Source organism: Ornithorhynchus anatinus, chromosome 5 (assembly GCF_004115215.2).
Source record: "Ornithorhynchus anatinus isolate Pmale09 chromosome 5, mOrnAna1.pri.v4, whole genome shotgun sequence".
Lineage (NCBI taxonomy): Eukaryota > Metazoa > Chordata > Mammalia > Monotremata > Ornithorhynchidae > Ornithorhynchus > Ornithorhynchus anatinus.
The window spans coordinates 97,756,161-97,770,242 of NC_041732.1; the positions used below are offsets into that span (position 1 = coordinate 97,756,161).

A 14,082-nucleotide genomic window follows, 5' to 3' on the forward strand; every position below is an offset into this window, starting at 1 on the left:
TCTCTAGTCAGGGTTATCCATAATGGAAAGGTCTATGCTGAAGCATCAGACAAAATTGATTCGGCTGTGCTGCTCAGTGGCGGCACGGGTAATAGTCAAAGACGGATGATAAAGTGATCAAAATGTCGATCAGAGAACAGCGGAGACTTAAGTTTTTACTGCATAGAAGAAGGTAATGGGTAATCCATTTCTGTATTTTTACCAAGAAAACACTATGAAAAAAGAACCGTAGAGTAGCTATGAATCAGAAATGACTCGACAACATCTAAGAATCTATTAGACTGTGTTACCATTGTGTGTGGGTGTGTGTATTTGAAGACAATGATGATGAAGTTCACCAGTGAGTTTATGCGTGGCTGAAAATACCAATGCGGGATCCACAGTCCCTGACACATTTTGCAAGTAGAAAGGTTGTCCCTTGTTATACTTGTAAATCCATATTCATGTTTGAAAGGATGACACTAGAAGATGCCAGAAAAAGTATCAAATCAGAACTCTCCTCTAAGAGGGCTGCACTTGAGCTACAAGTGTATAAATATGCATATTTTTTAGGAATGAGGTATGTATTTTTTTATGGTATTTGTCAAGTGCTTACTATGTTCCAGGCACTGAACTAATTCCTGGGATAGACACAAGATAGGTGGGAATACAATCCATTTCCCACCTGGGGCTCACAGTCTTAATCCCCATTTTACAAATGAGGGAACTGAGGCACAGAGAAGTTAAATGCCTAGCCCAAGGTCACAAAACAGGCAAGTGTCGGGTTCAGGATAAAAACCCAGGTCCTAATGATTCTCAGGCCCGTGCTCTATCCACTGGACCACACTTATGTACTTATGTACAGTGTAGAATGCCTGTTTTCACCCTTTGCTTTTAAGTTAGGAAGTTTTCTATGATGAAGTGTTGCTGCTTTAAGGGGAAGAAAATCCTGCTTCCTAGAATAAGCTCCTTACTTCATGTGGCTGACAAGTTAGCTAGGATATGGAGACTATAAGATTCTAGCCGCCAATCTCCTTGTAGGCAGGGAATGCCTCTACCAACTCTTTTGCCTTTACTCTCCTAAACGCTTAGTATAGTGCTCTGTACACAGTGAGGACTCAGTAGATTCCATTGACTGAGGGAGAAGATATTAGGAAATTTGAAAATGATTCAATCATTTAAGTACATTAAATGGACCATTTGGACTCTTTTTATTTACTGCAGATGGGTTTCATTTTGCTTTCATCAAAACAGTCAAGGGATTAACAGTAATATTCAAAGCCTTGCTGAGAACATGTGGAATCTGCATAAACCATTATTTGAAAAGAATTGCAACCGTTCTTATCTGGATGAAAATGGGACACTCGGAACACAATTATCCCCCAATTTACATTTTATTTGAATGCATTTACATAGTGATCAAATTTAAAGAGGTGTATTTGTTAATAGAGAAATAAACAAGTGGAAATGCGAGGGAATATTCAGGCTGCAAGTCAAGAATTTGCTTTTCAACTTATTAAAAAAAAAACCTCTAGCCTTGATTAGTAATATTCAGATTTTGAAAGCCATCTTCTAGTACTTTCTGTGCTTAGAAAATGAGAGTAGGTTCTATTTAAGTGCTGGTAATAAGTAAACCTGGCCAAGAAAGAGTCTTCCTAGTAATTCAGTCAGTCAATCAATCGTAGTTATTAAGCACTTACTTTGTGCAGAGCACTGTACTAAGCTCTTGGGAGAGTATAAGGTAACAGAGTTGGTAGACATGTTCCCTGCCCACAGGTGATGTAGCCGCAGACCATTTATAGCCCACTGGCCTCTCAGTTGATGCCAGCAGAAGGCCATATATTCCCTGGGGACAGAAGTAGAGAATGGCAGCACAATAATTCCTTTAAACCCATGCTGGAGAAACACAGTTTTTGTGGGAATGTCTATGTGGTACTAAGCACTAGACTAAGCATTAGGAGAGATACAAGACAATCAGATAAGGTGCAGTTCCTTATCTACATGAGTCTTACCATTCAGCAGGTCTTTTCTGAACATATCTTATCCCCATTTTATGGATGAGAAAACTGAGGTACAGAGAAGTTAAGTACCTTTCTCCAGCTCAAACAGTTGTAGGGCTGTGATGAGCACCTTAGTTGTCCTGAATTCCCAGTTGCAAACCCATTCTGCAAGACCACATTCATTCTTAACTAGGCTAATTTATCAATCAGTGGTATTTATTGAGTGCTTACATTTTGAACAGCACTGTACCAAGCGTTTGGGATAGTTCAATACATGTGGTAGACAAAAACCCTTCTCTCAAGGTGTTTACACAGGGAAGCAGTATGGTGTAGTGAAAAGACTATGGGCTTGGGAGTCAGGAAGTCATGGGTTCTAATCCCTGGTCCCCTACTTGTATGCTGTGTGTGACATTAATATAATTCAAGTTGCTTCTCTTGTCTGTGCCTCAATTACCTCATCTGTAAAATGGAGATTCATTCATTCATTGTATAGTAATTATTGAGCCCTTACTGTGAGCAGAGCACTGTACTAAGTACATGGGAGAGTACAATGCAATAGTAAACAGACACATTCCCTGCTCACAGCGAGGTTACAGACCATTATTAGAACAACGATTGAAAATTAGTCATGATCCTTTTCTGTTTATTTCCAGCTGAAGCTCCTTGTTGATCGGGAATGTATTTCCCAACTCTGTTGTACTGTACTCTCCTAAATGCTTAGTACAGTGATCTGCACACAGAAAACCCTCAATAAATATGATTTGATTGATTGAGCCAGGCAGTATGTCAGCCATGTTGATTTTGGGAATGTCCAGAGTACAGTCATTTTTTGCTATAACCCGTAAAGGAACCTCTCAAGTAATTTATTGAATTGTATTAATGTCTGCATATTGTTGTATTGTACTCTTGCAATAATAATAATAATATTGGAATTTGTTAAGTGCTTACTATGTGCCAAGCACTGTTCTAAGCACTGGGGTAGATACAAGGTAATCAGGTTGTCCCACGTAGGGCTCACAGTCTTCATCCCCATTTTACAGATGAGGTAACTGAGGCACAGAGAAGTTAAGTGACTTGCCCAAGGTCACACCGCTGACAAGTGGCAGATCAGGAATCAGAACCCATGACCTCTGACTCCCAAGCCCGGACTCTTTCCACTGTGCCACAGTGCTTCACAAAGCGCTTAGTACAATGCTCTGCAAACAGCTCTCAAAATGTGATTGAATGCATGAATGAATAAAACAGTCACTGCAGAGCTTTATTCTCCACAAATGATCCCTCTAATTTGCAGTGAAAACTTTTGATATGGTGCTCTGCCTTTCTTTAACAATATTGGAGATGGTGCCATGTCGTTTTTCACCGGGCCATCTCCTTCGTGGACACTGCCCCATTTTCCCATCATTTTCCAGGTTAGAAAACATTGTTCCTGAAAGGCTCGTGGGCTGGGCGGGGTCCTCAGGGGGACCAAAAGGAGACTCGGAAACACACTCAGAGACCTCCCTCTGATTGGCACCACTGAATTTCCTCTTTTTTCTTCTTTTTTCATCTCCTCTTCCCCCAAACTCCCATCCTCTCCATCTTGCAAAGAGAAGTTCTAAGCTCTTGGGTAGATACATACTCATGAGGATGGACATTTTGTGTCCATAATGTGGGAGTTGCTGTCCTACATGGGGCTCAAACTCTTAATGCCCATTTTACAGATGAGGTAACTGAGGCACAGAGAAGTGAATTGAGTTGCCCAAGGTCACACAACAGATATGTGGTGGAGCTGGGATTAGAACCCAGGTCCTTTGAACTCCCAGGCCCTTGCTCTATCCATTAAGCCTCTCTGCTTCCCATACTTAAAGGTAGATACAAGTTAATCAGACTGGACACAGTGTCTGCCCCACATGAGGCTAACAGTTTAAATAAGAGGGATAATAGGTATTGAATCCCGTTTTTATAGTTGAGGAAACTGAAGAACAAAGAAGTTAAGTGACTGACCCAAGGTCACACAACAAGCAATTGGCAGAGCTGGGATTAGAACCCAAATCCCGTCTGCCCCACCTTCACAACATAGTTAAAATCTGCCCTTTCTTCTCTATCTGAACATCTACCGTGTTAATATAGTCACTTATCTAATCCCACCTGGTTCACTGCATCAGTCTCCTTGCTGACCTCCCTGTTGCCTGCCTCTCCCCACTCCATTCCATACTTCACTCTGCCGCCAGGATTATTTTTCTACGAAAACATTCAGGACATGTCACCCTGCTCCTCAGAAACCTCCAGTGGTTGCCCATCCACCTCTGTATCAAACAAAAACTCCTCACCACTGACTTTAAAGCGCTCCATCGCATTGCCCCCGCCCATCTCACTTCCCTTCTATCCTGCAACCCAGCCTGTCCACTTCGCTCCTCTACTGCTAACCTTCTCATTGGACCTCAGTCTCACCTGTCTTGCCACCTAGCCCTTGCTCAAGTTGTGCCTCTGGTCTGGAACACCCTCCCTCCTCAAATCCAATAGACAATGACTCTCCCCTCATTCAAAGCCTTATTGAAGGCACATCTCCTCCAAGAGGCCTTCCCAGATTAAGCCCCACTTTTCCTCATCTCTAACTCCCTTCTGTGTCACCCTGACTTGCTCCTATTGCTCTTGCCCCCCTCCTAGCCCCACGTATGGGATATGATGCACATATCTGTCATTCTGTCAAATAGTATTAATGTCTGTCTCCCCCACTCTAGACTGTAAACTCACTGTGGGCAGGGAATGTGACTGTTTATTGTTGTATTGTACTCTCCTAAGCATTTAGTACAGTGCTTTGCACACAGCACTCAATAAATATGATTTAATGAGGGATTGAAGTCTATGCTCATTCCACTAGGCCACCCTGCTTCTCTAGATTTATGCATGCAGAGTTCAACGAGGTCATTGAAAACAGCTGTCCCTTAGCATATGGTTGAGAAATTAGCAAAGGCCACTCCCATTACCATTTGGCAATTGAATACAAGCCTTTCCATATTATGTTACCATATGCTTGTTGTTGGAAAAGGAAAACTCCGTTACACCAGCCATTAAAAAAGACCAACTTTAAATTATCAAAGCAAGGAATGTGGGTTTTATGCGAGATTAAATTTGGAATGAAAACTAGAGTCTGATTATCAGGTAGTAAACAGGGACACTCCAATGCTGCATTCTCCAACTTATGCTATATGAAAGTTTCCTGACCTGGAAAGAATTCCCTGTTGACTCTGAAATTTGGAAAAACCTTAGTGCTTTCCAACCTTAGAAATGTCACTTGGTTAGTACAGTGCTTAGTACATAGCGTGGCTCAGTGGAAGGAACCCGGGCTTGGGAGTCATAGGTCATGGGTTCTAATCCCGGCTCTGCCACTTGTCAGCTGTGTGACTTTGGGCAAGTCACTTCATTGTGCCTCAGTTACCTACCTCATCTGTAAAATGGGGGTTAAGACTGTGAGCCCCATGTGGGACAACATAATTACCTTATATCTTCCCCAGCGCTTAGAACAGTGCTTAGAACATAGTAAGTGCTTAACAAATACCAGCATTATTACATAGTAAGCAGTAACACATATCATCATCATCATCATCAAAGGTTTAAGAATCCCATCTCCAAGTTGTTTATTCCATGGTGCTTTTGAGACCTCCAACCTCTAGACTGTAAGCTTGTAATGGGCAGGGAATGTGTTGGTTCTTGTTATATTCCATTCTCCCAAGCAGTTAGTACAGTGCTCTGCACACAGTAACTGATCAATAAATATGATTGATTGATGATTGAGGCACCGTGTCTCAGACTTTAAGATGACTGTAGTTTAAAGATTCAACTTTTAGCCGGTTGTGGGGAACTCTCACTTGAAGAATATATTGGTCTGCAACAGTCATATGTAATCCTTCTTCCTGGCCATACCTTTATTATACCCTGGCCATACCTTTATTGGGAGGCTTAGTGAGAAGCAGCACGGTGTAGTGGATGAAGCACAGGTCTGGGAGTCAGAGGTTCATGCATTCTAATCCTGACTCTGCCACTTTTCTGCTTTGTGACTTTGGGCAAGTCGTTTGATTTCTTTGTGCCTCAGTTACCTCATCTGTAAAATAGGGATGAAGACTGTGAGCCCCATGTGGGACAGGGACTGTATCCAACCTGATTTGCTTATATCTAGCCTAGTGCTTAGTCTGGTGCCAGATACCATTATAAATCTTGGACTGTAATAAGCTCTGCTCTGTTAGGCTGAGATGGCCAGAGTAGTAATATTTATTACGCACTTACTGTGTTCATAGTACTGTATTAAGCACTGGGGAAAGGTGTTCAGGTTAAAAATAGGCAAGGTGCCTGGCCCTGAAGGGATTCACCCTTTAATTAATGGGGACCACATTTTTGGATTTCCTTACACTGCGCAAGTCTACCAAAAATTTTTTCCAGATTGATTCCTAAGGTACTCTTTGCTCATTTTAGGTGTACAGTGTGAATTTCTTTGCCACCGCTAATGCTGTCCATTCCTGCTGTAGTGGTTAGGGTTTTTATGTCGTTGGCTTGGTAGGAGATTAGAGGAGGAGCATGGCCTAGTGGATAGAGCTTGGGTCTGGGAGTCAGAAGGTCCTGGGTTCTAACCCAGTGAGAAGGCAGTCAGAGAAGAGGAGGAATAACAGCAGTAGGAGAGCAGCACTCAGAAACAGAAGGCAGCACTTGGAAGCAGAAAGAGGAAGCACTGGCAGAATGGGCTCCTTTGACCAGCAGACTGGTATTAGACCCTTGGTGGAGTGAGTTAGTGAGTGTGTATGTATGTATGTGTTGGCAAAACTAATTAAAAACCTTTCCCGAGTAGTCTTTGTGATCAGAGGTGTGGTTTGACTGTACTACATGTCACCGATGCTTCCCCGGTCCAAGAAGGTCCTAGTTGGTATGAGCCGGGGGTTTCACAATAACTTCACTTCTCTGTGCCTCAGTTTCCTCATTTATAAAATGGGGATTAAAACTGTGAGTCCTATGAGGGACAGGGACTGTGTCCAACCTTATTATCTTATATCTATCTCAGAGCCTAGAACAGTGCCTGGCACATAGTAAACATTTAACAAATACCATTATTATGATTATTATCATTATTATCCTGGGAATCACCATTTGATCCCACCTTCTGCGGCTGGGCAAATGCCACCTTGTCCACCAGGGTTAATGTGATTGGTATGATAAAACTTTTGTAAATTATTTCCTAAAAGTTAAAAGGAGATTTCTGGACATGAGAATGGCGCTCCTGATTACACCATGGCACCGGAGACTGCACTTGACTTAAGAAACCACAAGGTCCTATTAGTTCTTAATCTGAGTTATTTCTTTGAGTGAAAGTAGATTCTTCAAGCAACTCAAGAAAATTAATGAGTACGTTCATGACCCAATTTGTTTTTGTAAAATGTTTCACTGCATGACGCTAGTTTCTTTGAGTGAAACTAGATTCTTGAAGCGACTCAAGAAAATGAATGAGTATATTCATGGCCCACTTTGTCTTTGTAAAACGTTTCATTGTATGATGCTAGGGGGATCATCAGAAGGAGACAACAGAGCAGAGGTCCCAGAAGACCTCTTGTTCAGGCCCTCCTTCCTGCCTGGAACTTCTTCCTCTTCACTGCCTTCATATCACCACGCTCCTCATCCTTAAAGGCTTACTAAATTTACATCTTCTCCAGGAAGCCTGCCCTGACTCCCATACTATCTTCCTTTTGCACCACTTAGCCCACTCCAGTGCTTGCCGCGCAGCCACCGCTAAACTAATCCCATCATTATTATTATTATGTATAGGCAATTAGTACAGTGCTTTGCACACAGTAAGCACTTAATACAATTGAAGGAATAATTGTGGTATTTGTTAAGGCCTTACTATGTGACAGGCACTGTACTAAGTGCTGGGGTGCTTACAAGCAAATTGGGTTGAACACTGTCCCTGTCTCGCATAGAGCTCACAGTCTCTATCCCCATTTTACAGATGAGGGAATCGAGGCACAGGAACCTAAAGTGACTTACTTGCACAAGGTCACCCAGCAGACATATGGTAGTGCTGGGATTAGAACCCATGACCTTCTGACTTCCAGGGCCATGCTCTATCTACTGTGCCATGCTATTCCTGTTTATTATTATTATTATCATCATCACCATCATCGCGTATGCACCTGAATCCTTATCCACCCCCATTTCATAACTGATGTACAGTTCCTTATAGCTGATTGTATTGCTTATCTGTAATTTATTTTAGCATCTGTCTCCTCCATCAGGTGGTAAGCTCCTTGAAGACAGGGATCATGTGTACTTACTCTATTTAACTCACCCAAGGCTTAGTACAGTGTCTGGAGGAGCTAAGCACTCAGTAAATACCATTGATTGATGGATAAGATGGGCAAGACATGAAAAGGAGAACCATATTTCCTGTTTTATGTGTTATAATCTTGGTTGGGTTTAGGGGGTCAGCTGTGTTCCATTCAGCTGTTTTCTCAAGTAAATGGGACTGGCTGTTACTGTTGCCACAGAGTGTTCAATCAGGAGTTCTTGAAATGAGAAAATTCTTAATCATTCAGTGTATGGCTGTGGTTGTAAAAGGTACGCAGAGACATAAGGCTATTTAGGAAACAGTGGAAGACATGAGACAGTGAACCATGAAAATAGAAGTTATGCATCCGACCTTCAAAATCCTGTTTTTTGGGTTTAAAGTGACCTGATTACCTTTGCAACTGTTAAAATCATTCATTAAGTAACCAAAAGATAAGGGACAGGTGTTTAAAACCTTTTTATTCCTGCAGTCCTGTCAGATTCTCTAAGGTGAAATCTGGGCCCTATCTTACTGTGCAGAAATGCTTCCACCAACCTTTACTGTGATCCTAGGGTGTTTCCAGGAATGAAGTGCAAATTGGATGGCGACTTTTGAAGCAGACGCATTTTGTGTGACCAGCCCTTGGGTCTGAGGGAGGTCTCAGGGTCACTTTGTTTTGGGATTTACTAAGGAAAAGACCTCCCAAGGTTGGAAGCCCCGACTGGGAGGGGCTGGGAAAGGCATCCTTGGTTGGAACAGGCTAGGAATGACCGATTTGGAGCAAGGGAATGCAGCATGCCTTAGTGAATAAACCACAGACCTAGGAGTCAGAAGGACCTGGGTTCTAATCCTGATTCTGAGACACATCTGCTGTGTGATCTTGGGCAAGTTGCTTCCCTTCTCTGTGCTTCAGTTGCCTCATCTATGAAATGGAGAGGCCTTCCAGGAGGCCTTCTTAGACTACCATCTGACCCCCTTCCTCTTCTCCCAATCTGTTCTTGGTGGCCCTGACTTGTTCCATTTGTTCTTCCCCTCTCCCAGCCCCACAGCCCTTATGTACATATCTGTCATTTATTTGTTTTGCTGCCTGCCTTCCCCCTTTAGACTGTAAGCTTGTTATGGGCAGGAAATGTGACTGTATATTGTTTTATTGTACTCTCCCAAGCACTTAGTAGAGTGGGCTGCACACAGTAAGTGCTCAAATATGGTTGAATGAATGAATAAGATTAATACTGTGAACCCATTCTGGTTTGGGGACTGTCTCCACCCTGATTAGTTTGTATCTATCCCAGTGCTTAATGCAGTGCCTGGCACATAGTAAGCACTTAACAAATACCACATACACACACCCACGACACACACCCACACACACACAAAAGAAACGTTTTTTCCATTTTAGTCAACATCCTATCAGCTGACTCACTAGTAAGGAGGTTTTGTGCTCTACTACTGCTATTACTGAGTTTTGATCGAGACACATTGAGGCAGATCTTCTTGGTGTTCCTCTGTTCCCTGTAATATGTTAGCCATCTTTGCAAGCGGTGTTGTATACTGAACATACCCTGGTGGCCTGGCAACCACTATGGCATCTTCACAAACTACCTTAATGTACTCCAGGGAGTTGCTCAGGTAAGATGAGACTCTGGCTACTTATTTTTTAGTACAGAAAACTGGGCATGAAAGCCTGTTCCAGGAATGGTATGCGTGCATGTGTGTGCGTGCATGCATGCGTTGAGAAGTTGCTTAGTCTCAGTTAGGAAGCTCAGAGACAGAGGTTTATACAGATAGCTACTCAAATCCACATTAAACATCAACTCACCAACTACAACAACCCCCACTTCTTGCCAAATGTAGTTCTTGTTTGAAATGTGAAACAGAAAGCAATCTGAATGCAAGCTGCTCAGCTTTTGGTGTGCAACAGCTAAATTGCCCGAGAATTATATGAAGCTGACAAAGTGGAATAATAGCTTTAGCTACAAAATAAGGGAGTTAAGGTGTGTGCAAAAAGAGATTGACTTTTTAGTCGTCCTCATCATTTCGATGGACTAGATTTCATTTCATCCTTCATTATTTCATTTTATTATCTGCATATGTCAGTTTTAATATTCATTTGCTTGTGTAAGTGTGCATGGAGCCAGATGGAAGTACATTTCCCATTTAGAAAGAGCAAGTAGTGATTACTGCATTTTCCAAATTCCCTGAATGAGAGCAGTGAGATTGAGGATGTCGCAAATGCATAAACAAATCTCAAAGCTGTGATCGATGGAAAATGACACATTGCGGAATATTTGTTTAATGGACTCATCCAAATTGCCAGCAATGCACAAGGATATTGATTTTTATTGAGCATATTTTTAAATGAGAAGCTTCAGCTTCAAGGACATTGTGTACACATCTGTATGTGTCTATATACAGTTAGAGCTGCCTTTTAAGTTTGAAGCTGATGCTATGGACTGTGACATTTTCCTTCTGTCTGCAAATAGTGATTGATCAGCAGATCAATACTAAACTAATGATCCCTTCCGTATCATGTACATAGAAGAATTTATCCTTGGCTGCAATATTTTGCTTTTCTTAACTGCTTTGGCTGGTGCTGTTTCCATTTCTCCCTGCTGACATCGAATCTTGCTGGTGTATCCTGTAACTCCATTTGTAATTTCCGGCCACTGGGCTATCTTAATTGTAATAGTATCATCTATTTATCGATCAAGCAATGATAGCACTGAACTAGACACTGGGGAAAGTACAATAAAACAGAGTTGGCAGACATCATTCCGGCCCACAAGGACCTTATAGTCTGTAAGGAGACAAATGTTAAAAAAAAATATATATATGGATGGGGAAATAGGAGATTATAAAAATATGTACATAATTGATGTGGTTGGGGTGCATATCTGTGTGCTTAAGGGGTTCACAGCCAAGTGCATAGTCGACACGGGGCTAGAGGCTGATAGAGGACATGGGGGCTTAAGTGCTTACTATGTGCCAGACACTGTTCAAGGAGCTGGGGTGGATACAAGCAAATCAAGTTGGACACATTTCCTGTCCCGCATGGGGCTCACAGTCTCAATCCCCATTTTACAGATGAGGTAACTGAGGCACAGAGAAGTCAAGTGACTTACCCAAGATCAGACAGTAAACAAGTGGCAGAGCTGGAATTAGAACCCATAACCTTCTGATTCCCGGCTTCATCTTCTATCTACAAGGCCATGTGATTTCTCTAACATCGAGGGACATGTTCTCTGCCCACAAGGAGCCTAGAGTCTAACAGGATGATAGACATAAATGTGTTTACAAATGGGGTATTTGGAATAAATACTTGAGTGGGTAAATGTTGACAATTAGTATAAATGAATCCATAATTCCTAGAGTGCTAACTTTTTGAGTGCAGGCATTGTGTAGACTTACTGTGTTGTACTCTCCCAAGCATCTAGTACAGGGTTCCAGACAGAGTATTCAATAAATACTGCCGATTGATAAATATCAATTGGTAGAGATGGCAGATGGGATATTGGGAATTTGATTGAGGCAGGCCTGACAGGGTGATGTAGTGGATAGAACACAGGCCTGGGAGTCAGAAGGTCATAGGTTCTAATCCCAGCTCCTTCACCCATAATAATAATAATGTTGGTATTTGTTAAGCGCTTACTATGTGCAGATCACTGTTCTAAGCGCTGGGGGAGATACAGGGTAATCAGGTCATCCCACATGAGGCTTACAGTTAATCCCCATTTTACAGATGAGGTAACTGAGGCCCAGAGAAGTGAAATGACTTGCCCACAGTCACACAGCTGACAAGTGGCAGAACCGGGAGTCGAACCCATGACCTCTGACTCCGAAGCCCAGGCGCTTCCACACTGCTTCCCCATCCCACTTCTCTTCACTTCACTTCTCTGTGCCTCAGATACTTCATCTGTAAAATGGGGATTAAGACTGTGAGCCTCACGTGGGACAGGGACTGTGTCCAACCTGATTTGCTTGTTTCCACCCCAGTGTTTAGAGCAGTGCCTGACACATAGTAAGCACTTAACAAATACCATAATTATTATCATGTCAGAAAAATTGTCTCCTGCTGCTGTCTTCCAAAATCCCACTGTGATATATCATTTGAGGCTTGGCTGTCCAAGTCTTTAAAGCTGATCACCAGTCCAGCTGTCCTTTGGATTTGAAGATAAAGCTATTGATATTGATATTTCATCCATGTGTGATGCAAAATATTTTCTCGCTACGTGAGACAGATAGAAGAATATTGTACACATTTCTAGATCCTTGTTCCATCAAGGTGATGGGGGGGATAGGAAGTCCTTCCCCCACCCACCGGAGAATTTGGGCTCTCACAGAGGTACCCCATTTCACTTTTCCTGCAAATACAAATAGATTGATGCTAAAATAGAAGCAACATGGCATAGGCAGATAGAGCACGGGCCTGGGAGTCAGAAGGTCATGGGTTTTAATCCCGGCTCCACCACTCATCTGCTGTGTGACCTTGGGCAAGTCAATTAACTTCTCTGGCCTCAATTCTCTCATCTCTAAAATGGGGATTAAGACTGTGAGTCCCATGTGAGACAGGGACTGTGCAATCCAGTTTGCTTGTGTCCACCCCAGTGCCTAGTACAGTGTCTGACACATAGTGCTTTACAAATACCATAATAATAATAATAATTTTCTAGTGATTCTGAATCTTTATGGGATGTTGTAAAACTACATTTCTAGATAAGAATCAAAAACAGTTCTCTTCTAGGAAGGCTGGCCATTCTTTTAGCCAGCCATTTCCAAAGAATATGCAGACTGGTGTTGACTCTGCCTAAAGTAGTTCTGAATACTCCCCCAGTGAAAGTCTGGCCAGCTGGGTTTATTTAGCGAAGAAATCCCTCATTGTGCCCTTCCACTTCAAGCCCAAAATTAATCCAAAAAATCAAGCCCAAACTGAAATCTGCTCCCAACAGGGCACGCTAGCAGATGGTCTAACTCAAGAAAAGATTAGCCTGTTGCTAGAATCGAGAAATTATGTGAGTGTAGGCCCTACGCAGTTTGGTGTGGCAAACCCTTGTGGCAAAGCAAGGGTAGCATCCGTCATCTTTAAGTACTATTTTTTTTCAAGTGGTATTCATTAAGTTCTTACTGTGTGCCAGGCACTGTATTAAGCATTGGGGTAGATACAGGATAATCAGGTTGAACACAGTCCCTGTTCCACATGGGGCTCAGAGTCTTAATCCCCATTTTGCAGATGCAGTAACTAAGGCACAGAGAAGTTAAGCGACTTGCCCAAGGTCACACAGCAGGCGAGTGGTGGAGCCAGAAACAGAACCCAGGTCCTCTGACTATGGGGCCCATGCTCTATCCACTGGGCCACACTGCTTCTCACCTGACTGACCTCCAGCCAAGTAGTTAGTCCAGAAAGACCCCTCCACTTTAGGTTTCTATCATCTGCCCTGAGATCTCCCTTGAGCACTGTACAAGCAATGAGGAGGGCAATCTGGAACCCAGTAGAGTGCTCTGTACCCAGGAGGCCCTCTATAAATACTGATGTTGATGAGGAGGAAGAAATCCATCTTGAGGTTTAGGGAACAGAGCATGGCTGAACTCTGTTCACGTCTATTGGGTTTTAGAATGAGGCAGTTGACTGTCTTTCCCGTTCTATTCTCCATCTACACCCACTCTTGGGGAACTTGTTAGCTTCCTTGGCTTCATCTACCATCTCTAAGCGCAGATTATTCCCAAATCTACATCTCCAGCCTCATCACTCTCCTTCTCTGCATTTTTGCATTTCCTTCTGTCTTCAGGACATCTGTACTTGGATATCCAATGAAAAAT

General features: G+C 42.6%; 1 protein-coding gene across 1 annotated transcript in view; it reads left to right on the top strand.

The window, feature by feature from the left end:
• Window positions 1–14,082, top strand: part of L3MBTL4 (L3MBTL histone methyl-lysine binding protein 4) — a 437,216-nt gene that overhangs the window by 230,927 nt on the left and 192,207 nt on the right. The gene's annotated exons all lie outside the window — the stretch shown is intronic.